The sequence below is a fragment of the Equus asinus genome, chromosome 21 (assembly GCF_041296235.1).
Source record: "Equus asinus isolate D_3611 breed Donkey chromosome 21, EquAss-T2T_v2, whole genome shotgun sequence".
In the NCBI taxonomy this organism is placed as follows: domain Eukaryota; kingdom Metazoa; phylum Chordata; class Mammalia; order Perissodactyla; family Equidae; genus Equus; species Equus asinus.
The window spans coordinates 25,033,201-25,060,908 of record NC_091810.1 but is presented as its reverse complement, the minus strand read 5'-3'; the positions used below and the strand labels follow the sequence as shown (position 1 = coordinate 25,060,908).

Sequence of the window (27,708 nt, the reverse complement as noted above, 5' to 3'; positions counted from 1 at the left end):
CCCAGTACGTCGTTGTATGTCCTAGTTGTAGGTTGTTCTAGTTCTTGCATGTGGGATGCTGCCACAGCATGGCTTGATGAATGGTGTGTAGGTCCACGCCCACGATCTGAACCAGTGAACCCTGAGCCGCTGAAGTGGAGCACATGAACTTAACCACTTGGCCATGGGGCCAGCCCCTGAAAATATTTTTTTTTTCCCATTCCATAGGTTGTCTTTGCATTTTGTTGATAGAGAAGTTTTAACTAAATCACTTTTTCCTCTGATAAGAATATGGCTATTCAACTTTTTTTTCCAATGAGAAATGAATAAACAATTCCTAGTTATAAAATAAAGAACTTCTCAATATCAACCTAGGTATCATTAGAAATTTCCTTTTAAGAGTAGTCATGAAAATACACTGTGGAGATGGAACTTATTTTTGACACATATTCCTTACGCTAACTTAGATTTTAAGTTGGATCCATTCATTCAGTAAGCACACATTTAAGGAGCACCTGTTTTAGACCAGGTTGTACTAGGCTCCACGGCTTCAAATTGAAGAATAAGGCAAGACAAGATAGATATGTATTTTCCCACAATAAAAGATTCTATTTGTGTGTATGTGGGCGGGAGTGTGATAAACATATTGTGGTTAGTATCATCCCAGAAACATATGCTAAAGGTAACAGGAGCACAAGATCCTTTATGATCTTCAAATGGCATGGTTTTGTTAGAAGGATTATTTCAAAAATAATAGTCTATTACTCTTTTACATTTATTTTGATGATTTTTGTTTGTTTGGGGGGCAGTGGCAGAGTAGAGTAGTAGTTTTATTTTGAAAACAAACCCTGTGAAGGTAGGGGCCTTGTTCTGTTTTTTTTCCCCAAGTAAATATCTTTTTGACAAATGAATAAATAAAAATATAAAAACCATTGGTCTATAATAGTAAGGAACAGCTGACGATGATTCATATGCAGGAGCCAGGAAAATTTGTGTATGGAGAAATTTTCTTGCAAGTACATAGATAGCATGGGGGGGGTGATTTTTTGTTCTTGTTTCTGTTTATTATTCATCTGTATGTCTCCCTCAGTTTCTTAGGCACATAGCTGGGATTTCATATTACCCATAGAAAGCTTGCCTTCAGTGGGCTCACTTCTTAACCAGCAACTGTTTAGCTGTGAGGTACAGAAAGCTATACTAGCTCACATAAAAAGAAGGGCTATTGAAACCATATGCCAGGCAAAAACAGCCATCTATGAACAGAAAGCTAGGTAAAACTTGACCTCATGGGAACTTTATTTGAAAAGTCAGGAGATGTGGCTACCTTTCACCCCCTTTACCTTATTTTCAATCCCTTATTTCTCAAGGGAATCCAGAGTAAGGGTGTATTTCAATTCTGGTTTTCTCAGAATGTCTTTTTCATTGACTGATTCTCTCAACAAACTGGCTTCTTTCATTCTGTGAAGAAGAAATAAAGTGTCTGTGAACTTGTTCTGAGTTCCAAGTTTCTAGTAATACTTGAAAAAGAAGAATGAAACCTTGACCATTTTTTTCTTTTTAGGATTATTATCATTTTAACTGTTGTTATTGATATGTAAGCTGGAGTTGCAAAGGGTGTCAATAGCCATAAATAGAACTTTAGCTGGTTCTTATCAGTGGGTATCCTTAATGTAGGAAAAATAAAGTCAGGCTTTGAGCACATATTGAACTCTTGTAGCTAACTCATATACATATAGCTGGTGACCAACCATACTGAAATACAACAAGTGGTGATATATTTATGATTCATTGTTACCCTGAATATAGGATTTTTTTTCTATTTTATGGGAAACCCTTACATGTATCTTAATAAACACTTTGTTTTTTGGAAATATGTAAGAAAGGACAGAAAAAAGATAAATTACATTTCTGAATATATTAACAACATAAAGAACATAATATAGAATATAAATGTCCTTATTTCTGGACATTATTGATAAACCTTAAAGGAAAGGTGGTTTGGTACTTAATATAGTGATGAATTATTATGCTACCCAGCAGGGAATAGCATAAATTTAAGAAGTGATAATGCATTTATGGCTAATCAAGAAAATATAATATTTCTATCCCAATCAATTGTGCTATATTTAAATGTAAATTAGACTAGACATGTATAATTAAAGGTATTTCCGAATGGTCAATCTATATATATCTATGTAAAATGATATTTTTAATTATAAAAAAATTACAAGACAGTGATTTGACTCAGAGGTAAAGTTATCTACAGTAGAAAATTAGAGGATACACATATACATAAACATGAAGATATGAATATATACACTTATTCTTAGTAACATTGTGTATATATTTTCCTTAGAGGACAAACTGTTGTTTCAGGGAAAAATACTCTTGGTTACAAAATTATTTTGCAATTAAAATTTGACTTGGTAGCTTTGAGAGAAGGCATAATACCATATTTATGGAAAGAGTTTTTTGTTTTGTTTTTGTTATTGTTACCTTCATTTTACATAGTCATATAACTAACAAAATCCTCAGGATGTCTCCTAATTCATTGCACATTTTTCATTATTTTCAAACTCTTTGTAATGTACTTTCTTAGGAAATTTTATTTTATTTTTTTTGAGAAGGATTAGCCCTGAACTAACTACTGCCAGTCCTCCTCTTTTTGCTGAGGAAGACTGGCCCTGAGCTAAAATCCGTGCCCATCTTCCTCTACTTTATACATGGGACACCTACCACAGCATGGCTTGCCAAGCAGTGCCATGTCCATACCTGGGATCCGAACCGGCGCACCCCAGGCTGCTGAAAAGTGGAACGTGCACACGTAACCATGACGCCACGGGGCTGGCCCCAGGAAATTGTCTCTTTTATTCAATCTGAATACCAGAAAACGTCACAGCTCCTAGAGCCCTTATATAACAAGGAAAGGATAGAGTGTTGAGTTGACGTGTCAAAAGTCACACAGCTGGTGAGAGGCAAAGCAAAGAAAGGAATGTAGCATCCTGGCTCTTAATCTAGGTAATTCTATCAAGCTGGGAATCCACACCAAATGTATTTAATTTTCATCTCCTTCTAATTTGAGTTTACAATGGGAACAGTTACGCATCAGCTACGTACAAGCCTATTTATACTTGAAAAATGTGTTTATTTGTATATTTTTGTTTTTTATTCTAGGAATCATTGACATATAGTAACGGTATGTGACCCCAAGATCTGCCCTAAAAGGTAAGCTTCCCACAAGGGAAGAATTTCCTTACGTGTATTTCACCTGTGGTTAACATGATTAGTTTCTGTGAAAACATTGGAACCTTTCCTTACAGAGTGATACCAGGAGATTATTTTTGATGTTTTTCTGAAGGTTGAATTTAACAAAGGTAAGGAAGTCATATAAATTAAGACTTGAAAATAGGAAATTGAGACCTTTCCCAATTTTCTCTGGAGAAGATACCTGAGGTGGTTTTTCTGTGGTTCATATTAATTTGGTAACTCAAAACTCTCAAAATTTGGCATCATGGAAAGAGAAGTTGGCATAAAGTGAAGATTGTTGCATTTTTGCCAAATGTTTTTACAGGACAGGATGTTTTATCAGTCAACACTACAGAAGTATTAAGTTAATTAGATGATACAAATATTCAGGTCTTAAAGGTGAAGCCTTTTAGCGATAAAACATCAGCATTGTAACATCCTGTCTACAGTGATGCAGATTTGTTCCTTAATAAAAGATATAATCTAGGGGCAGGCCTGGTGGCACAGCAGTTAAGTGCGCCGGTTCTGCTTCTGCGGCCCGGGGTTCGCCGGTTGGATCCCGGATGCGGACATGGCACCACTTGGCAGGCCATGCTGTGGTAGGCGTCCCACATATAAAGTAGAGGAAGACGGGCATGGATGTTAGCTCAGGGTCAGCCTGCCTCAGCAAAAAAGAGGATTGGCAGCAGATGTTAGCTCAGGGCTAATCTTCCTCAAAAAAATAAATAAAAATAAAAAAATAATTGAAAAAAATTATATAATCTAGAAAATAAAAAAGTAAAATTGGTATCTGTTTCAGTTTCCTAAGGCTGCTGAAGCAAAGTACCATGAACTGGGTGGCTTAAAACAACAGAAATTTATTCTGTCGCAGTTCTGTAGGTTAGAAGTCTACAACCAAAGTGTAAGCAGGACTGTGCTCTCTCTGAAGGGTCTAAGGGAGGAGTCCTTCTTTGCTTCTTCTAGCTTTTGGTAGCTGCCAACAATCTTTGATGTTCCTTGGCTTGTAGTTGCATTACTCAAATCTCTCTCTGTCCTCACACGACCTTCTCTCCTGTGTGTCTGTGTCCAGACTTCCCTCTTATAAGGACACCAGTCATTGGATTAGGGCCCTATTGGATTAAGGTGGGCCGTAATCCAATGTAACGTTATTTTAACTTGATTACATCTGCAAAGACCCTTTTTCCAAGTAAGGTCACATTCACAGGTTGTGGGGCTTAGCATTTCGACATTATATTTTGAGGAACATAGTCCACTCATGACAGTATCTATCCCTTAAAAGTGATATGAGTGATGTTAAAGTTAACTGTGTTTATCTAGGTATTCATGGGGAAAAATAGTAACATGGAGAAAGGGCTCATTCCATTGGTACACACAAATTAAAATGCTGGGTTAGTTTAAAAGATGTAATAATTATCTCTTGATGGCCAATTTATCTCCCAAGCAAGATAAAAATTAAGTATTTATTCAGTACAGGAATTGATGACACTCGGTAAATGTAAGTGTGTGATTTTGAATCTCAAGGAAGATTATTTTTAACACTCAATTAAAAAGATATTTAGGAAAAAAATTTTATTTCACTTGATTGCTTAGATGTTTTTCATAATCCAAGATTGAATAAGGTATTTTTTACCAATTAGGTAACTCTGCAACAAACCGCTCTGAAATTCAGAGGCTAAAAACAATAACTTTATCATTTCTCATGAGTCTATTGGATCAGCTGCTGGGGTCTTCTGATGTGGAGCAAACTCCCCCATTCTTGACTGGGTGTGTTCATGTGTCTGGGGTCAGCTTGAAGGTTAGTTAGGGGATGCCTCTGCTACTTGTGGTCTCTAATCCTGCAACAAGAAGCCAGGCTTCTTCTCACTGTGGGGGCATTATTCCAAGATATTCTAAGTGTTCTCAAACTTGCTATTAACTTCTTTTTTTTAAAGATTGGCACCTGAGCTAACATCTGTTGCCAGTCTTTTTTTTTTAATTTAGTTTTCTTCTTCTCCCCAAAGCCCTCCAGTACATAGTTGTATATTCTAGTTGTAGGTCCTTCTGGTTGTGCTGTTTGGGATGCCGCCTCAACATGGCTTGATGCTCAGTGCTAGGTCTGCGCCCAGGATCTGAACGGGCGAAACCCTGGACCACCAAACTGGAGCGTGTGAACTTAACCACCTGGCCACAGGGCCAGCCCCACTCATCTTCTTTTTTTACCTCCTCAGATTCGTCTATCTACAATCTATCCCAAACAAGGCAGTAGGAGTGATCTTCTTCAATTATCATTACCGCAACCACGTATAAATCTTTCATTGTTCTCTATTTTCCTTGGATCAATTCCAGCTATTTCACATGGCTTTAGAAGCTTCTATATTATTTTGGCCCTTGCTTACCTCTCTGTCCTCATTTCTTTCCTCTGCCCCACACCTTCCAAAATAGGTTCTGTGAGCCTGAATTTCTTTTAATTGTTTAAAATGCCATATTTTCTCTTGCTTTTGCTCATCTATTCCTCTGTCCTCAAATATTTTGTTCTTTTTCCCCTGCTCCCTTCTTTATTTGATCAACTCATTTTACCACTAAATGAAGACTCACTTCCTGCATAAAGTCTTCTCTGGTTTCTCTTGTCTGGGTTAGACTTCCCCATGTTGCCAACATCAATGTAAAGAACATGATAATCACATTGTAGTGTAATTGCTTGCTTGATTATCTTCCTCTCCCATTGTGATTGTATCTTCTTCTACATCATGGTATTTCTAGAACCTTACAGGATATACACAAAGAATGTCCTCAGTAAGTATCCATGGAAAGAATGAAGGATTTAATGACATCTTTCCTGTTCCAATTCCTCTGTCTTTAAAAGTTTAAGTAGTTGGACATTTCCAGAATTAAGACTGAAAGGAGGTCAAGTTCCCTTAAATTTTCCTGTCCTCCTTTGGCCCTACTGAAGGAGCACCCTCAGGTGCCCTGGCCTTTTGTCCTCTACCACAGGTTGTAAAACTGGTAGCCTATGGATAAGAACAGCCCCAAACAGTTATTTTGGTTCACAAATTTGTTTTTCTTTTCTTTTAATTTCAAAGAGATAAAGTTTAATTTGTTGCCTATACTTAAATATTCAATTTCACATAGAATGATGATTTCCAGATTCCTTAGAAGAAATCAGAGTATCTTTCTACCCTGAATCTGCATTCCTAGGTGGCAAGAGGGCATTAAGCACCTGCCTTCCTCTATATTCTCTGGTTCCTCATGCCACATCATTTGCTACCTAGACGGCCCTAATAGGTCCTTGAGTTCAATATCCTCAGCTATACAAAATCAACTAAATTGATGGAATGTGGAAGCTTAGCTCAGCTTTTAGTCTGTCTCTGCTGAACCAAAGATCATAGGTTCAGTGGCTGAATGGGCCATTTAGTTGTTCCTGTCATATATCCATCAACTAAGTGAAAGTAATTTTGGCTTTGTGTTCAGAGCCCTGGGCTTAAATTTCTGCTCTAATATTTGAACAGATAAACTAAACTCTCTGAACCTCTTATTCCCAGCTGTAAAATGGAGACTGTAATATTATTCATGGGCTTGCATCATATAAAATTGCTTTGTTAATATCATAAAATTTAATCTAACCTACACTCATAGAGAAAATGGAAGAAGACAGTTACATTCCTTTTTTCTGGATTGGTACAAACAATTTTCATCTTGTGTTAGGTGATATTAGTCAATTAAAATAGATTAGGAAAATTAAGTACTGATATATGCTACAACATGGATGAACCTTGAAAATATGATAAGTAAAAGAAGCCAGACTCAAAAGGCCACATATTGTGTAATTCCATTTATATGACTATCCAGAATAAGTAAAACTATAGAGACGGAAAGTATATTAGTGATTTCTAGGAACTAAGAGGAGAGGAGAATGTGGAGTGACTGCTAATGGGCACAGGGTTTTTTTGGGGGGGTGATAAATGTATTCTGAAGTTAGATAGTGGTGATGGTTGCACAACCTTGTGAATATACTAAAAACCATTGAATTGTACAGTGAATGGTGAATTTTCTGATATGTGAATTATATCTCAATCAAGTAGTAGATTAGGAAATGCATGTTTTAGGAAGACAAAATTTCTCCTTCAGATATGGTGACCAGGGGATGTAACAAAATAAGCATACTTTCTGAGCTGTCATTCAATACGCACTGTCTTCCTAAAAGTGGCCTCCAATGCAAAAGACCAAGTCAGATTTCTAACAGTAACAACTCAGGGTTTAATACAAAGATAGTGGGTGATGGGGTCCGACAAAATATGATGGGTTCATAGTTTAAATTTTCCAATTACTACCTCTCTAAACCTCAAATTCCTCAAACTATAAATAAGGGTACTAATAGCCATTTTATTGGATTATTGTAAGAGTTATGAAGAAAAAATGTCAAGTACTTACCATGGTGCCAGTTACAAAACAAACCTTCTATAATTGATGCTTTTCAATTAGTGTTATTTGGTTGTAAAATTAGGCTATAAGATTAGGTTTTTGGCAGCTCAGTTGTCTCAAGGTTGGCTTTTCTTTTGCTGGCATGTTGGCCAGAAAGAAAAGAATGGCTAGAATTTCTGCTAGTTCTTAATGAATTTAATCGGCCCCTGAGGGACTTTTGATATAGCAGGGGAATATTTAGCAGAGAAACATGATTTTTATTCTTTCTGTGTTTCTTGTAATGGTAGACAGAGCCTTCTCTAGCAGAAGTAACATTACCTGTGCTGAGGGAGGAGCATTAACATACCATGAGGGTGATGTTAGGACTAAGAGAACACATCCCTGTGGCCTTATATTGAAATGTTTCTGTGCCTGTGCTTCTGAATGCAGTTTAAGCTGCTGCGGATAAGAAAATAAGCTGCTGTCTGAAAATGTACAATTCAATTGTCATCATTTTTTTATCTGATTTTTTTACTTTAGAATATCATAGAGATTTTTTCTTTTACCTTTGTCTTTGGAAATTGAAATTAAAATCATAGTGTGGGACTATAGAAGATGCTTGAGTTATTCACTGAAATATGTTACAAATTGTAACATTGAGCAGAAATTTTTAATCTTAATTATGAATACATGGCTGTATGAATTGCTCCGTTTAATCCAATTGCTGCTTTATGCTTTTCCTTATGGATAATGGAAAGGATTGTGCTATGGTGAATGGCCAGAATAGCTGGAAACTTTAGGTCATTTGTTTACTTAAGTATTTATTGGGATCAAACTATATGCCAGAATCTGTTTTATGACCTGGTGATACAATGGCAAATAAAAAGTATATGTACCCTCAAATTTTGAGTTGATATTAATCGGAGTGACAGATAATAAACAAGTCAAAATATAAAAATTGTGTTAGGTGCTATGAAGAAAAGGAAGAGAGTGCAACTCTGAAGAAGCACAGATTATAGTTCTGCATCGCTGCTAACTCATGTGTCCCTGGGTAGGCTACTTATCATGAATGGGCATCAAGTTTCTTCTAACTTGATGAACTCACCCTTTGATCGTTATAGAATGATTCGTTTTTTGTTCTCAATAATGCTTTTTTATAAATTTTTTTTTTTTTTGAGGAAGATTAGCCCTTAGCTAACATCTGCCACCAATCTTCCTCTTTTTGCTAAGGAAGACTGGCCCTGAGCTAATAACTGTGCCCATCTTCCTCTACTTTGTATGTGGGACGCCTGCCACAGCATGGCTTGGCGAGCGGTGCATAGATCTGCACCTGGGATTCGAACTGGCAAGCCCTGGGCCGCCAAAGTGGAACGTGCAAACTTAACCACTGCACTACCAGGCCGGCCCCTCAATAATACTTTTTGACATAATATTTACTTTATATGATATTACTATTACCATACATGCTTTATTTAAATTAACATTTGCCAGCGATTCCTTTTCTACTTTGTTTTCAACCCTTATGTGTCATTGTAGGTGTGTTTCCTGTTAGTAGCATATAGCAATATTTTTTCGTCTGATTTTTTCTCTCTTTTATCAAGGTAATTGAGTTGTTGGCACTTATTTAGAATCCTGAAATATTTTAACATTCTTTCTAACATCTTATTTTGTGTCTGCATATTTTATGTCAAGTTTTTTGTGTCTGCATGTTTCTTCTTTCCTGCTTTTTAATGGACTACTGATTTTTCTTATTTCCACTGTTCTTTCCTTTTATTTTGGATATCACTCTATTTTTATTAGTAGGCTGCCTTAAATTTTAAACTTAGCAATGCTAAATGTAACAATGTTCTCAAATAAAACCTAAGATTCTCTAACTCTAATTGTACCACTCAGTCCCAAGTTATTCTTTTATACATAGTATCTTAGTTCAACGTTATTTTTCTTCCTATTAGTAATTGTTATTGTTATATTAATATAGTACAGGCTTAACTTACATAGATTTTACTCTGTATATTTACCAATTTTTTGTTCCTTATTGCTTCCAGCATTCCACTTCCTTTGAGTTCAAGTTCCTTTTACTTAAGATATCCATTAAATATTTCTCTTAGCAGGTTCTCTTAATGGTAAATTGTCTAATTTTTGTTTATCATAAAATATCATTCTTTTACCATTATTATTGAACAGTGTTAAACTAGGTTTGGAATTGCTAGTTGACAATATTTTTTCCCTCAGTACTTTGAAGATCTAATTCCATTGTTTTCTACTCATTATTGCTGCAGCTAATGAAGTCTTCTTAGTCAAATTGGCAATCTTTTGTATGTGATCTTTTGTTCTCAGTTTGCTTTTAAGATTTTCTTTTTTGTTTGGAGATCTGCAGTTTCATTATGATATGTCCAATTGTTCATTTATATTTAGTTTTTCTCTTGTGATACTCTACTTTTCAATCTGAGGACACATTTCTTTTTTTCAGGTTTAGAAAATTCTTGTCGTTTATTTGAATATTGACACATTTTTTTCTGTTGTCCTTTCCTGCATATTTAATTAGACGTAGTCTCCTATCCGTAACTCCTAGCTATCCTTTCATATTTTGTATTTCTTCACATCTCCATTTTGAGTTCTGGGAAAGTTCCTCCAATTTTTAACTTCTTCCTTCATCAGTGTCTGCTTTGCTATTTAACTTTTTGTCTGAGTCAAGATAGCTAGTTTATGCTGCATTAGCTAACAACCCCCAAATTCCATGGGCTCAAAGAACAAAAGTTTCATTCTCCCTCGTGTTACATGCCCAATGCAAGTTAACAAGGGACCTCTGCTCATTATATTTACTCAGGGACTCATGTTGATGGAATCACCATCAGGGAATGATTCCATGAGTGCCGAGGCAAAATAAAGAGAACCTGTAGGATCACAAATTAGGTCTGAAAGCTTCTTCCCAGAATGGACACATGTCATTTTTGCTCACATTTCATTGGTTAAAGGAGCCATATGGCCATGGATGACTCCAAAGAGGGCATAGAAATATAATCTTAACATTTTTCTGGAAATAAAGAAGTAGAATATTTGTGAAAAACACTTAATTGCAACCCCAAATGTCCATTGGGTTTTTAAATTTTCAATTATTTTTTATTTAATTTCTGGAAATGCTATCTGGTTTATCTTTCTCAATTTCTTTTATCATAATGTTCTGGGTTTTTTTATTATAGGTTTGAGTCCTTTTTATCTGTAATCATTTTACATGCCTTTTTTTTTTTGGTGAGGAAGATTGGCCCTTAACTAACATCTGTACCAATCTTCCTCCACTTTATTGTGGGATGCCACCACAGCATGGCTTGATGAGCCATATGTAGGTCCATGCCTGGGATCTGAACCCGTGAACCCTGGGCTGCTGAAGGGGAGTGCGCACACTTAACCACTATGCCACTAGGCCTACCCCTACACACTTTTATTTGCTGTTCATGTTCATAATTTGTTATTATTTCTGGTGCTTACATCACATGTTCTTTTTACTGTGCCAGCTGACTTATTTTTGTGGTATTTTTTTTCTCTCATTAAGTATGTTTTTATACAGTGAGCTCACATTAGATATTTTTTCTTCCTCTGGAAACGCTGTGGCCCTGTGTTTTGAAAGCACATCCTAAGAGTGGTTTTGCTTTTGCTTTTACAAGGTCCTGGGATTTAAAGTGTCCCAGACCAGACCAGTGTTGATTTCCTACAGCTCATGAGTAGTTACATTTAAATCATATATTCAAGCTTGGCAAAGGCTTGAGGTTTCAATTTTTTCCAGGGGACACATTGAACCCAGGGTGGCCAGCAAAATTTCAAACATTCTTCAGGCCATTTTGCATAGTTTTCTAGTTTTCTTTCATGAATTTAGAGAATTCATATTTTATTCGGGGATTTTAGATCTATCTTCCTGTGGCCCAATATCTAATGCGGCATTAATACCCTGACTCACCACCCCTTAATCCTATAGCAAGGACCAGCACGTCCCTGAACCACTGCCACGTTAGCTGAAACTTATAGCTTGATCTTCAATTCCTCTGCTCCTTTTTGACACCTTCAGAATTCCCTTTTATTTATTTAAGCTTTACAGAATTTAAAACAATATATGTTGTTTTGGTTGTATTTTATTCATTATTTCTTTGTCTTTTTAGGTGGGCATTGGTTTACAATAGCTGAGTCCACCATCTTTTCAAAACTGGAAGTTTCTAATGTCAACTTTCCAATCTGTAAGAAAAGGTGCTCAAATTACATTTTCCGCAATGATCTTGTAACTCTGTGACATATCCCTCTATATGAACTAATGGGAAGAAAAAACAGACTGAATGAATATCAGCTCTCCTGTCCTTTTTCCATTTTGATATTAACCAATTGTGCAATGTTAGAGAAATCATTAAACTTTATTGGACTTTAGTTTTCTCATCTATAAAATAAGAAGTTGGGACTCAGTGCCTTAGATAAATGGATTCTCTTCTCTAAGCTAAGCAAGTTCAGAACTGCGAAGTTTTTAGGAAAGACAATACTTCATTCCCAATATCCTAATATCTAAGTATTCAATTAATGGAATTCTTTTTTTTACCTACATTACTGAAAAAATTATGTCTTTATCCTACGTGGTCTGTGATATTTTATAAGTAACTCTGTGTAAGCAACCTTCATGTCTTATTAAACCTATGGATCGAATGAAATTAGATTTGCTATTATAAGGATCTCAAAAGGTAATATTAACATAAAGTGTTTGTTGATTGCAATAGGGTACTTTTTCAAGAGGCCTTCCAAAGTAAGCCTGCATTATTGCTCTTATCATATGGAAAAATGAAATTAGGGTACACTTTTAACTTGTCATGTTTAAACTAGGACATATGGTAGCTTGTCAAAATTCAAAAACAACATCTTTAGAACTTTTAGTACAGAATCGCCCTTCTAATTGCACATGTAATAAAGGAATGTAAACTTTGTAGATCACCCAAAACATAGTGTAATTCCCTTTAGAGTCACCTCCTTAAAAGTGATCCCCAAACCGCAAACTCCCAGGATTTGAGCTTCGCAGTCAAAGATGTACTAAAAGATATTACCCAAAGGTCATTGACTTGCTGTCAGTTCAGTTTTAGCCATGGAAGTTTTAAGGAAAAAATAAATATGATACATCTGTCTAAAGACTGTACAGAAAATTTATTAAAATCCAACCTTGGGGGGATTGATGGATTATCTGCAAAATATTAGTGTGGCTCTGAGATCACAAACACATGGACTTGGATAATATTACGCAGTGAAGATGTTCAAATACAAAGTGGAATAAGATCTCAGATGGAGTGCTGATGGACCAATATAACGAACTGAATACACTGAAGACAAACAACCAGAAAAAGGCTAGAGAAATTTGAGAAGCTTAAACTTTGGGATCAGTGCAGTGAAATTGAAAGGAAACAACAGCCAACTTTATCTGAAAAGGATGAAATATCATACAACAGGAGGATGTTAACATATGTCTGATGAGTCTGCTGCGGGCAAGGCTTGGAAGAGTTAGAGCAATCTATACTCCCCGTTAAGTTCTGTTTTGAAGTAAGACAGGCACTTGCCCCAAAGGTCAAGGACTGAATGTGCCTTAGAGAAGTGGTTGTGGTTATTTTACCTTTTAATCCACCTTTGAAATAAAAGATTAGAGATAAGATGAAAGCTAACTGGAGCCTTGCTGGAAGAATGAAACTTTTAAAGGAGAGCTATAATTACAGCTATCTTCAGAGTAGGTGGATGCCAAGTCTTAGGGAAGTGCAGGATTAGCCATGTTGGTAATGAAAGAACCTAAGGTGTCCCCAGCAGTACTCTTAAGAGCTTGAAAACCAAGGATTTGGAGAGCAGGTGGTTGGACACAGCTGCCGAATAATCCTCTTAACCTCATCTGTACTCCCAAGGGAGAAAAATAGCAGGAAAATAACCTCCACCAAGTGGTTGATGGCAGTGAAATAAAGGGAGCATCAAAAGTATACAAGGACAAATTTGTCCTAATGCTTATAATTTTGAACAAAAGAGACAGGCAGTTTCTGTGGAGAGCTGTGTACAAGTATAAGATAAAGACATAATAACTATGCCTAAATAAAGAATAAAATAGAGTAGAATTCTAGGGGTGGTCCTTTCTTCAAAGCACTTCCAAAGCTATTATTCACTTAGGGTCTAAATCCCTCATAATGTCTCTTCATTTAGTTTTTGTTCATGAAATAGCTAGAAATGAATAGACCTCAGTCAATATTTAATTGGTGCTTATAAATTGAATTTAATCAGGAGCTATCTAGATGCCTCACTAACCAACAAAAATTTAAGCGAGGCAAATGTAACAAAGAAAAATGGGGAGCAAGGCTGACAAATGGCACCAGACTTTGTGGGAGAGAGATCTAAAACTTTAATATACTAAGCCATTGACATTCCTTGATTTTCGTAGCAGGGCCTAACCAATCCTGCTTAATACAGACCCCCAAAGCATGATACAGCTTGAAATGAAAATGGCCTAAAATACACCTTTATTTCTCTGCAATGTAACGATTCCATGCCTTAGTAATTCTATATCTTTTAAAAGTCCCTATAGTGAGTTTACCTCAAACATATTGACTGTTGAAGCTCAGGTTCTGTTTCTTGTATATTTAGAGAACTATGTAGTGTGACTACTACCATGAATGTGAAACCATTTAGTGATGAAACTGGAAGGAGTAAAGTCGTTACTTATTTGTAAGTAAAAGGAGCCCCGGGTAAATCCAGTCCAAATCTCTCATTGAACAGGTGAGGAAGCTTAGGCTCAGAAATGTTTAATGACTTGTCCAGAGTCACATAGTCACACACAACAAAAGTCTTGACATTCAGAGTTGTGCTTTTTCTATGCCTCTGGGGAGTCTTCTTCATGTTGATGCTGAGAATTTACTTTCCCACAAGTTATTTTTATCCCTCAAGGACAGGAGGAGGGTGATCTTGCTTCACTTGAAGAACTGGGTGATGTTTAGTTGTACTCAACAGAAACAGGAGAACACAGGAGAGTTTAAAGGCTTTAAAACATAAAGCTGTCCTCGCTTAGTGGTGATGATGATGATGATGATGATGATAACAGCTTACATATTTTGAGCACTTATGTACCAGGCACATCCTAATCCTAAACACATTTTCTTCTTTAATACTTATAATCTAATCCAAAGGTAGTTTCTAACATTTTCTTCATTTTTTTTGAAAAGAATCTGAAGTTCAGAGTGGTTAAATAAGTTTACCAATATCTCAGTAAATCTGAAGCAGAATTTTCATTCACACTCAGTTCCATCTTGACTCCAGGGCCAGGATTTATAATCACAGTTCACATTCCTATATATGAACAGGTATTGAATGTTCTTGAACCTTAAGTGCCAATTAAGGGGTATTGCACACAGGGTTCAAGAAATTTACCCACCAGGGTGGTGTCAGAGCAGCTAGTTGCACCTCAAACTCTTAGCTTCCACAAGGCAGTAAAGTTCTAATAGCGATTTTGTGTGTGAGAATCTGATACTAGCAGGAGACAGTTGTGCTGAGCTGCTTTCGGCTGGCACTGCAGAAAAATCACACTTGGCTGTAAAGAAGCTGTTGATTGCTTACATGGGTTTCTGTGGCATGCCAGCTCTCCTTGCCAGCTTGCTCTTCCTTATCAAAGAACCAGAAGTTCCAAATGAGGTGAGAATCCCACTTGACAAGCAGACATAAGCCATTTGGGGAAAATACAAATTAAAAGGCTCCAAGATAGAAATAGAAGCATTAGCAGCAGGAAATGTCTTGTGGATACATTATGTCAGATTACATAGAGGAGTTGGGAGAATAAGTGAGTCATAGCCTCCCAGTGGATAAACCCTGCTGTGTCAGTAGTTGGGCAGTCTCAGAAGCTGTATTAGCTATTTATAGGTGCCAGCACTTCTCTTAATGCCCTCAAGCTAGCATCTGCTTAGTAACATCTTTGAATTATGCACAGTTTGTCTGTTTCTCAAGTAGCTTTAGCATTTGTTCTAACTTCTGACCCGTGAGTCAAGGCATCATGATAGACTTTATCCACATGTAACAGCAGGAATACAGAAATGTAAAGAATTAGAGGCATTTTGCCTAATATCACCCAGCAATTCAGCTGATGAGCTAAAACTGCAATGTTGATTTCAAGGAGTTTTGGTCTTTAAAAATAGACAGTATAAATATGCAGTCATGAGGCACATTTGATCAGTGGCTTGGCCAAGAAATCTCAGTTGTGAGAATACAGAAACCTCCTTAAACTATCCCAAGCAACAAGTTAGTTTACTAGAAGAATACGAGGAATCTCACAGAACCTCCAGCTAGGAAGTACAGCGAGGCTAAAATCAGAACTGACAGGTCAGATGCAAAGGTGTCACCCTTTCTGTATTTCTGGGACCAAATAATCACTCAGCTCTCTCTCTTTGCCATGCTGTTTTCTTTTCTCCTTTCAGTCTTCTTTCTGTGTTTATGTGTAGTCAGTTAAAGTTGGTCATCCTGTCTCTGCATTAACATGATCCACTGGCTCCCCTTTTCAGGTCTAATTTAGTCACTGTGTCCTAATCAGAAATTCCACAAAGAGGAAAGTCTCCTGCTCCAATGACTTTGTGGTGCAAGGAAACACCAGGACTTCCTTTCAGCCGGGGCTGTGGGAGTTGGATACTTTTAAGAGAAAGAGCTGTATACTCACTTGGCAGACAACTCAAAGATTTTTTATATTCAGCAAATTGCTTTGAATGTTCAGCTCTGATATAACTCAAATTATGTCAAGGGGGGGCCGGCTCCGTGGCCAAGTGGTTAAGGTCGCGTGCTCCGCTGCGGCGGCCCAGGGTTCAGATCCTGGGCACAGACATGGCACCGCTCGTCAGGCTGCATTGAGGCGGCGTCCCACATCCCACAACTAGAAGGACCTGCAACTAAGATATACAACTATGTACTGGGGGGTTTGGGAAGATAAAGCAGAAAAAAAAAAAAGAAGATTGGCAACAGTTGTTAGCTCAGGTGCCAATCTTTAAAAAAAAAAAATTATGTCAAGGGCAGGGTTCGTCCCTGTTTAATGCATAATATGAACACTTAACACCTGGGGAGCCACTTCTCCCTTGCCTTCTAGAATTCTCCTCAGTAGTTGCCTGGGTTCTTTTACCTTGTTTCACTTATTGCTTCCTGACTGCTAATGCTGTATTGCAGAAAATTCAATACAAGACTCAGAATTTCCATTTCTTATTGTTTATACCATTTCCAGCTACTGGGGAGAGTAGTGGTAGGGTGCTTACCAGCCCTGGTCAGGAATTTACTGCTATAGCCAAAGTGCTTTACAGTTTTAAAAAAGTAGGGGAGGATGTAGATGCTATCCTTTGGCTGTGGTCTTTTTGTGATATATAGCTCTTAATTAAGTCAGCATCGTAAATTTTTACAAGGGACATTTGAATATCATTAAAGACTTGCGTTTTTTTACTAGAAATCCCGAGACTGTCAACACAATTAGATTTATGCAGACTAGATGGCTTGGTGCCTGTTTATTATTACAATTTGATATCTGCACCAGTACTTCTCAAACTTAAAGGTGCCTACAGATCACTTAGGAATCTTGTTAAAAATGCAAATTATCCTCAGTAAGCGTGGGTGTGGCTTGAAATTTTAATTTTTAACAAGGTCCTGGGTCGTCCTAATTCTGCTGGTCCAGGGACCATGCTTTAAATAGGAGTGACATTGAAATATTGAAGCATCCAGGATAGCTGGAGTTTTCAGAAAAGAAGAGAATATACTAACTTCTTATTTTAGACCTGAACAAAATGAACTTCACTCTAGTTAGGTAACTTGCTTAAGGACAATGTTGGAATTAAAAGCTAAATTTGGTTGATTCTATCAATTCCAGTGACTCTCATATTTATTATGTTGATTCCATGCTCTTTTGTTCACTTGAGTAAAAATGACTGCAATACATAGCCTTAATTCACTATCACTGGTTTTCAGCTCGACCAGGTACTGTAAACATAAACATACACAGAAAGACAGATTTATCTATTTAGCAGCCAAACTTTCTCAAAGCAAAGCCCAGGATGCAGAGAGATGGTTGATGGATACTAAAATTTTGACAGCTGGGAGTATATTTTCAGCAAGAAGATGAGTAACTTGGGCTAAAGGGGACTGATGAGAATAAAACTCAGATTTATTAAGGACCTTTCCAGTAACTGGGCTGTGTCCCTTCTCAATGCAAAAATAAATAGTGTCTAATTCCAATTATATGAACCTGCAACATGTAGTTTAGCTTTGATTAACTACTATAAATAGCTCTCATCTTCTTAATCCTGTATGTATTTGGTATCATGCTTTAACATCTGTAACTTTAAAATACTGTGATATTCAATGTATTTCTGAAAGAATACTCTACCGAATATATCATATTTCACTTAGGGGGTTTAAAATAACTCCAGCTACTGTCTTTTATGTAATAAAATGCATGATTTCTACACTTAGCATTTGATTTATAAACCTACTGGGTAACATAATCAGTGGTTTGGGAACATCTGTTTTCCAACCCCTACTCTCCACCCCCATGCAACATTCTTATTTAGTGTGGATGCAGGAAAGTCTGCCATGGCAAAATCATTTCTTTGCTGTCTAACCGTTTCTACCAGCTTTTTCTTTAGAATACTTGGTAAAAGAAAGGATATGATATTTCTGGCTATTCAAGATGGATATCACAATCCACTTAGTCTGAATAGCAACATGTCTTGGTAGTTGGGCATACTTGGTAGTGACCTTGGGCAGGCTTACATTTGAGCCTCACTTTTTGCATTTACAACATGGAGATAGTAACATCTACCTCACAGGGTATCCTGGATAAAATGACAGCATATTTAAAAGCACTTAACCAGTGCTTGGCATATTAAGCATTCAACCAATATTCTTTGTTTTCTCATTCTCTAAAACATTTAATATTTCTAACAGCAAGCTAAAGCAAAATGGTGATTCTCTTTATTTACCTCTGGCACCTAGAATGTTCTTGGGTAACTGAAATAAGTTTTAATTGTAATCAAAACTGAAAAATTGATAGTCTAACCTGCTGTGGGAAAAATAAAGGAAACATGTTTTCCAGACTAGTTAAAAATGATTTTTGAGGGGCTGGCCCCGTGGCCGAGTGGTTAAGTTCACGTGCTCCGCTGCAGGCAGCCCTGTGTTTCGTTTGTTCGAATCCAGGGTGCGGACATGACACCGTTCATTGAGCCACACTGAGGCGGCATCCCACATGCCACAATTAGAAGGAACCACAATTGAGAATATACAACTATGTACCAGGGAGCTCTGGGCATAAAAAGGAAAAAAATAAAATCTTAAAAAAAAATGATTTTTGATGATCTACTATTTCAGATTCACCACACCATTGCTTTCTCTATTAGCATGTATAAATGAGAGTTAGTGGTAAATAATGGCAACACAAATCAGAACTAAAGTGTGTAGTCATTTTTCACCATGCAGCTATAATGGTATATTAGGATCAATTTGTTGGTTTTATGTAATGAACTACCGTATTGGAGTTTTGTTGGAGTTTTGTAGAAATCATTTTTTTATCTCAATGTAGCTACTTGATCAAGGAGAGTAAGTCCCTTTTATAAAATACAAGAGTATATGATGTGTGAAAAAATATGCCTGGTCTAACGTAGGGTGTGTGTGCAAAAGCATGCATTTTCTCTTTTACAATTATATGACCCTCCGAGGAAAGATGCTTCTCTCTGCCTTCCACTTGCAGTTAGGTGTTACTGATGAGTTCATGAATATGTCATATTTGCATCAAATCATTTAATCATTCTGGACCTTTTCACCTCATCCAAGAAAAGTAATCATCTTTTCTGACTAAATTATGGTAAGTATTTATTTGCAGGATTTTAACCAACCCATGACAACCCTCTGACATAGTGAAATGATGACTTTATAAGATTTGATGCCACATAAATAACACATCAGTCAAGTTGGCACCATTTTATTAGCTGGAAGTGAGTTTGCAGGTAGAATCGACTTAGTTTTTATAGCTGGGCTCAATGTCTGGTTGTAGAGAACTGAATACAATTGTGTAATTATTATGTATAGTGGACAATATACACCATATGTATAATGTACATTGTAATACATTATAGTGTATAATACCCCCATGTTTACTCAGGAGCCCCTCTCTGGAATTCCTAGTATGTCTATTACTAACAACTTAGGTGCTGCAGTCCCTGATGGAAGATGCACAAACATCAAGGGAGTTTTAACAGTGTGATCTATAACAAATCATCATTTTCTACCTTAAGACTGAGACAAAACCAAACTAGCATGTGCTTAACTTGAATCATGTATGTTTGATTGTTCATTCATTCATTCATTTGTTAAAAAGATATTTTGGAGTTCCTCCCACATTCTTTTATTTATTTATTTTTATTTTTTATTTTTTTTTAAAGATTGGCGCCTGAGCTAACAACTATTGCTAATCTTCTTTATTTTTTTTAAATTCTTCTCTCCAAAGCCCCCCAGTATGTAGTTGTAGATTCTAGTTGTGAGTTCCTCTGGTTGTGCTATGTGGGACGCCGCCTCATCGTGGCCTGATGAGCGGTGCCATGTCCGCGCCCAGAATTCGAACCGGCGAAACCCTGGGCCGCAGAAGCAGAGCACGTGAACTTAACCACTCGGCCACAGGGCTGGCCCCTCACATTCTAAGTCCTGTGCAAAATACTGTTAAACACATACCTTGCCTTAAGGGGACTAATAGAGCAGAGTGCAGACAAAGTGAATAGATAATAACTATATATTGTGACAGGTCTTGTCCTCTTTGGAGCATAGGTTACATGGAAAACTTCACAGGAGAGGTGACATTGGAACAGGATAGTGAAAAGTGAGTAGGAACTTGCAAGACACGGGACACTTGAAACAGAAGGTTGATTTGAGCAGGAACTAATGATTAGTTTATATTGCCTCATTTTTTAGCAGTAAAAAAATATTTTACTCTTCAATTCAATAATGTTTCTGGAATCTTCAGATTTTCCTTTTTCCTTTCTCCCTCTCCTAAAGAATTCTATTTCATCTTTCATTGAACTGGAAATACTAGGAAAAATATAATTTCCCCAGTATTTCAGTCTTCTATGTTTGCCTGATGCAATGTGAACACAGTCTTGCATAATGCTGAAAATTGACTTTTAAAAAATTTCTAAAGACACGACATTTACTTCTCTTGAAAGATTGGTCTGGAGTTCAGTTTTTCTTCTGGTGCAATCAGTCTAAATGCTGATGGTTATGAAGGTTCACTGGGGCTCTCTGGTGGGCGTTGTGTGACGTATGGTTGCTTTTATTAAGCAGCTTATAATATGGATAAAGAATTAACTTTACCACAGCCATGGTTTAATCAGTGTGAAACAATACATGATGAAATGCTAAATCCTTGGAAAAGGAGAGATTGTTTTCTTTAAACTTGATAGCATTCTGTTTATGTCTCTTTCTTTATTGTGTACCTGTATTAACCCCACCCACCTGGGTTTTCAACTTATTGAGAACAAAGACAGTGTTTTAATACAGATACTCTGTGTCACTCTATGGTTTTCAATCAGGGATGATTCTGTCACCCGGGAAATATTTGGCAATGTCTGGAGATATTTTTAGTTGTCCCAACTGGAGAGTGAGTGCTATTGGTATTGAATGAGTAGAGGCAAAAGGTAATGCTAAGCATCTTACATTGCACAAGATAGCCTCCACAACAAAGAATTATCTGGCCCAAAATATCAGTAGTGTCAAGGTAGAGAAACCCTGTCTACACCATATCCTAAGGCCATTCTGTGACTTTGACACTAGCTCAAATTATTGATGTTATTATATTGATATTGATGTTGTAATAAGATATTATTTAGCCCTTATAGTTTATGCATCATTATAAAATGGAAATTAATTAAGTAGTGTGTTTTGCAACTATATTGGAATAAGAACTGAGTAATTAGGCTGGAATTTACGTGCTCTGCTAGAAAACAAAACCAAATCTTTCCTGTATAAAATAAAAATATTTTCACATACAATAGCTGAAGAAATAGCTTCTCACTTAATAACATTGTGTGACCGTAGCATTAGTGCTTCTTTCATTGAGTAAACATTGAGCACTGACCTTATTGTAGGCACTGGGGATCTATCAGGGAGCAGGATAGACACAAACATTGCTCTCACTAGGTCTGTAATTTCAGGGGATCTGAAGGAGACATTAGACAAATAATTACATAAATACATTTTAAATTTATAATGTAGATAAGTGTTTTATGATAGGCAAATCTCAGGGTGATCTGAGAACTATAGAAGGACCTGAGTTAGAAAGGTCTAGTAAAAGTTCCCTTTAAGTAGCAAAAAGGAGGAGTAAGAGTTGACCAGGCTAAGGAAGAATTCTAGGCAGAGGTATAGAGGTATGAAAAAGTGTGGTGCATTCAAAAACTGTAAGGAGTCAAGTATAACTAAGTATGGCAATTAAGAAGAGTGGCTTGAGAATTAGGCAAGGCCCAGATCTACCTAGGGTGCTATAAGACATGTAAGGATTTTTTATTTTATCCTAAAAATAAGATTAGACTTTTAAGACTTTCAAGCAGGAGAGTGACTATGATAAGATTCACACTAAAAGCCTAGGTAAGACAATTAGAGAATATTACATTCTAAGTTTCTACAGGAGCATATCTTATAATACTTTAATGATGAGAGGGCTATCGGTGTCTGTATCTGAGCCAATCAAGACCTGGCTGATTCTCTCATATGTAAAATATCCCCATTCTACATCTCTCTCTTAGTGAACCATGTTTTAATCAACCTATGGTAGGACGTCAATTCTATGTTACTAAAGGATAAAAGCCAGCATTTTTCAAATGTTTCCTACATAACAGTAGAGGGAACTAACATTTATTGGTTATTTACCAAGTGCCAGAACTAGGCTAAGCATGTCACATCTATCCTTTCTTTAAGGCAAGTGTTGCTTTCCTCATAGAAGTCAGAAAACCAGATCTGAGATATGTTAAAGGATCCTACTAGTTTAAGACCTCACAGCCAATAACTGGTAAAGATGTGAAGAAAACTCATCTTTCTGACTCCCAAACCTATGCTTTTCTCCATACAACATTCAGGAGATAGGTAATTTGTATGTCCTGTTTTTAAGCTTTATGATAATCATGTGAGGTTGATATTAATTTGCCCTTATTTTATATATGTGGAAACTCTATCCAGGGTGTCCTGGTTAATAATTCCTGGGAGATGTGATTTAGATCTAGCGCTGTCTGAACCCAAAACCTATTCTCTTTTCACTGCACCCTGATGCTGGCTCCAAAAATTATCCAAGTCTAACATCTTTCCTCTTTTTATAGACTTCTGTGGAGATGGAGAATAACTGGTCAGCATCCTCTTCAGAGTGGCTCTCTATGTAATTTAAAGTCATCTTCAAGGTGGTATTGATAGCAAGCTTCATAAAGCATGGAATGTAGTAGTCTGCCAAAGACTGAAACAATAAATATTAAGGTAACGCATAATCTATAGCCTTAATGTAGGTGATTTCCTACAAATAGAAAATAAATAATGCTTATTGCATATTTGCAGTTATATGATTGCAACTTAATGATCACTCAATAATGGAATATTTATAACAGACTAGGCAACTTTATGTTCCAGCCATCCAAGAGCCAGAGTTTTCCTTGAATGTGATGCTATAATATTTCAACGTTAACCTTGTGTAGTGTGGGCAATGGTAGAATTCAACTAAATTAAGTTTGGAAATCAGAGTCTTGGGTTTGAACTGTAGTGCTGAGACTGACTGGCATTGTAACTTCAACTTTTCAATCCTCTGAGCTATCCTCTATAAAATGGAAATATTTCTCCCAAGGTGATTGTCAGGATATTTATAAAGTGACTAGTACGGTATCAGATAGGAACCTAATAAATTGAAAATGCCATGATATTATCATAATAGTTACAGCACTTGCTGTTTTTATTCAGTGTTGTTGCTATTCTTTCTATTTCCAAGGACCACTAAGTATTGGCATGTCAGAAGAGGAAAGGGTGTTACCAGAATCTTTGAAAGTGATGACAATAGAATTTCCATTTTCGAAACACTCAAATGTTAACGTGAGTTAGATCATTTCAAAAGAACCTTCTGGCATTTTTCAACAATATAGCCATTCTAGATCTGTTTTAATCTGGTTGAGTCCCTGGAGAACAGTTAAATAGTTATAATGCAGGCCTTGCTTAAGAAGCAAATAAACACTCTGGATAGTGTATTACATTTTGTTTTGGAAGTTGCAAGTAAAAGGAAAAATTATGCAAAATATGATCCTGTGAATCTTGGTTTCCTGGTTAATTGAAAGCACCTATTAGTGATTCCAACAAAGTTAAAGAAAAAATTCTATTGTTACTATGTTTAAGAGAGACATGGTGAATCTAGGCCATTGCCATGACAATACCGTGTCTTGCAGATTCTTTCTTTTTTTGCGTGTGTGTGTGTATTTTATTCTGCCTCAAAACTACTATTTTCATAGTCCAAAAAATACTATTAATAATGGTGTAATTTAACTTTGTACTGGAGACATTTTTCAAACCATTTATTTATCCTTTGGGGATAAGGAAGTTACAATACAATATTTCATATATTGTATCTCTTTCACCTGGTGACTTAAGCACATTTCTAAATTTTAAATTTTGAGAGATCCTACAGTAGTTATTTGGTTTAATATTATTATTTTATGGTGGGAGAAAAGACTGCAAGGGGATTTGACACAGTTGTAATAAGTACAGGTAATAATATATCCAGCAGCTCTTTTTTCTTCCTCAGTGCCAAGTTACCTTATTTGGTTCAGTCTGGCATTTTCTTTCATCTGTGCTTCCTCAATTGTTTCTGAAGATTTATCTTCCTGAAACACAGCTCTTCTTAGCCTCTCATGTGGATAAAAATATCCCGTTATCTATGAAATAGAGTCTAATCTTGACGTTCAATGTTCTTTATGATCTCTCCTCAACTTACCTTTCAAATCTCTCTTCTAGTCTTGTTTTCTTCTACTTCTCAGACTCACTCAAATTAATCTTAATGATGTGGAATTACATTAAACACAGATTTATCTTTGCAAATTTTACTCTACCCAGTTAATAATAAAGGAACAAGCAAAGTAGAAAATAGAAGGAGAGAAAAAGTGAAAAAGAGAGAGACTAGAGAGGGCAGTTGTTTCTTCCTTGCATTTCACTAGTGTTCCTGTTGGCCCAAGTGACACTGAGAAGAGATGTGAGACTGTTCTTCTCATTCCCATGTGCCTCTTTCTTGTGAACATCTTGCTTTGCCCAATGTGATTCTAGAGTTTACATATAAACAATTTTTATACAATATGCCCCTTAAACACAAGTCAAAAGTCAACTAGGTATAGCATTCCATGATGAAACAGTCATCTGTTCTAATGCTAAGTTAAAAGAAAATAAAATGAAAACACAAAAATCTGTTTGTATTTGTGGGCCTGTTGAAAGAAGGTAAAGTATGTCTATCCCCAACATGGCAACTCTATAGTGACTTAGGGTAATTTTCATTATATGATATTTTCAACTTATTCTTTCAGCCTTAACCCTCAACTCCACTCTATTGCTTTCTCTACTGGAAGTCTGTCTGTGTTTGGACAATCTCTTCCTTTCTTGGCTATACCCTTGCATAAGAAGTGAATCTACAGATGAAAAACATCTTCATATCATGTCATTAAGGGAGAGCCTTAAAACTAAATTCATCAAGTATATTTGTCAGTTTGCATCCAAATACAGTCTTTTTATACGTTATTCACAAGAGATTAAACATCAGGGCCTAAATTCTGGGATTCTGACTTAAAATACGTACCTTTTTTCATTCATAACACACTTTCCTGTCATATAATTCCCCACTTTGTTAAAAAAAATAAAAGGAAAGGGGAAAAAATCTACCTTGACACAGTCTGTGTCTCTTAAAACTTGGATTCAAAGTCATATCTTTCTGAGGTTTTGTTGTCAGCATTGTCTGTTGACTGTGTTTGCATAACTTTCTTTAATAGCTAAAGAATGTCATGTTTAATAAGTTGCATCCAAAAATTTTAGGTTTAAAATATTCATGCTTAGCTATAGTTTGTGGAAACCCAAAATAATAAGGATAAATATACACTGAGTGATGTTCATTCACATTTAATATATATGACATCTTGGATCTAGCTATATTTAACTTTCTTTCTCCAGTTATACTTATTAAGCATCCATGTGTGTGTATATGTGGACACAGGGATGTCCTGATAGAAGAATAAATGGTATATAATGAAGAGTATTTTCTAGCATAAAGAGAAAAAAAAAATAACAAAAAAAATAAAGAAAATATGTAGATCTACAGAAGAAAAATTACTGGATTTCTAAATGTTTTTGTTGTTCTTGAGAAAACCTCTCGGATGGGACTTGCAAAAGATATAAGTTGCTTTTCCAGATTTTCCTTTAAAATATACAGAGGCAAATTACTAAAGCTATATTTAAAAGCTTGAATTATCCCTCATCAGATTTTTAGATTATTTTCAAGGAAATAAAAACACAAACCACCCTGGAAAATATAACAATCTTATGATGTAATCATAAGTGGATCACTGAGGGTAGAATATCTTTCCACTGGTAGAAAAATCTCATTTGGATTTGGGCTGAGTCTCTCTCTCTCTCTTTTTTCTTTTTTGACATAAGAAGAGAATCCATTCAAACTTTTTTCTCTTCAGCTCCTAAAAAGGCTCAGAATATTTGAGGCTTTAATTCTCTTGGCCCTACTGAGTATCATTAAATTCACATCAGGAACCATAAGTACTATTATTTTTCTATTAAGCTCACCTCCATATTTATTTAAGCAAGACCCCACTCAATGATTCACTGTGGCTTTACAGTTTAGTATTTTAAAAATATGTTAATATAGCTACATCACCTCTCTTTTTCCTACCTCCTGTATGGAGATGCTGTTTCATCTATATTTTCAGATAGTCTGAATTTATATATGGATGTGTATACACACATACCTAGTCACTTGGACTGAAAACCAGTTCTTTACTTGAACCATCCTTTCTCAACCTACTTTATCTCCAAGTTCTCCTGCCATTTATTTTGACATCCCAGAAATTTATAGGAGCTAATAGACAAGTCATTATTAATTCCAAAGCATTTCTTTTTTAATTATTATTTTTTAAATTTTTTAAAAACTTTTCCATTTTCTCCCAAATCCCCCTGGTACATAGTCGTGTATTTTCAGTTGTGAGTCCTTGTAGTTGTGGCATGTGGGATGCCACCTCAGCATGGCCTGACGAGTGGTACCATGTCTGCGCCCAGTATTCGAACCAGGGAAACCCTGGGCCACCGAAGCAGAGCGCATGAACTAAACCACTTGGCCATGGGGCCGGTCCCCCAAAGCATTTCTAAACATGTATATTACCAAACCTGTTCTCTAATATCTATGAATTCTACATATTTTGGATGGTTATTTGAGACGTAAAATATGAATCGACTTGGTTCTTCACATTTCCGTAGATAAAAGAAAGAATTAATTGAAGTGAAGTGCAAGACTATGAAGTCTCTGACTGTATTAGGAAATCACTATTGCAGTATTGAAGTGTAAGGCTGTGACTACAAAATAAGCAAACAGATTTTCTTGTCTGGTTAACTTATAGTCACACCTCAAGTGTTATAAAGAAGCAAAGAGGAAAATGCTAATGTAAAATTGGATAGTGAATTAAATTTTTGTGGATTGAGCTAAGCCTAAGGCCAAAGTAGGGAACCATATCAATAAAAATAGTGATTTTTATTGATTGTAAACATAGGCATTGTTCTCATTTCTTTTGAGTTTTGGAAAGCTAGTGTTTTAAACTCCTACTCACAAAGCAGGTGAGAATAATTTGACTTGCCCCTCTCAGTATTCTAATCATATTATTACTCTTGTGCTTGCATTAATTAAAAAGAAAAATCAGAGCCATTATTATTTAGCAAGCTGCATTATTCCCTGTAAGTATCAACTGACAAGATACTGATGTGAAGAGCAAGAAGTTCTCCAAGGAAGCCTCAGCTGTACAGGGACTAGCAGGAGGTTGCAGCAATTAGAAGAGTTAT

The 27,708-nt window shown here is 36.2% G+C and overlaps 1 protein-coding gene across 6 annotated transcripts in view; it reads left to right on the top strand.

The window, feature by feature from the left end:
* CNTN4 (contactin 4) overlaps nt 1-27,708 on the top strand; it is an 878,916-nt gene that overhangs the window by 213,875 nt on the left and 637,333 nt on the right. For 5 of the 6 annotated variants that reach the window (XM_070492801.1, XM_044754900.2, XM_044754901.2 and 2 more), the window contains one exon: nt 3,154-3,204. The gene's annotated coding sequence lies outside the window, so the exon portion shown is untranslated. Of the gene's footprint in view, nt 1-3,153; nt 3,205-22,973; nt 23,110-27,708 lie in introns of those variants that run through there. The other variant, XM_070492799.1, reaches the window with a different exon arrangement.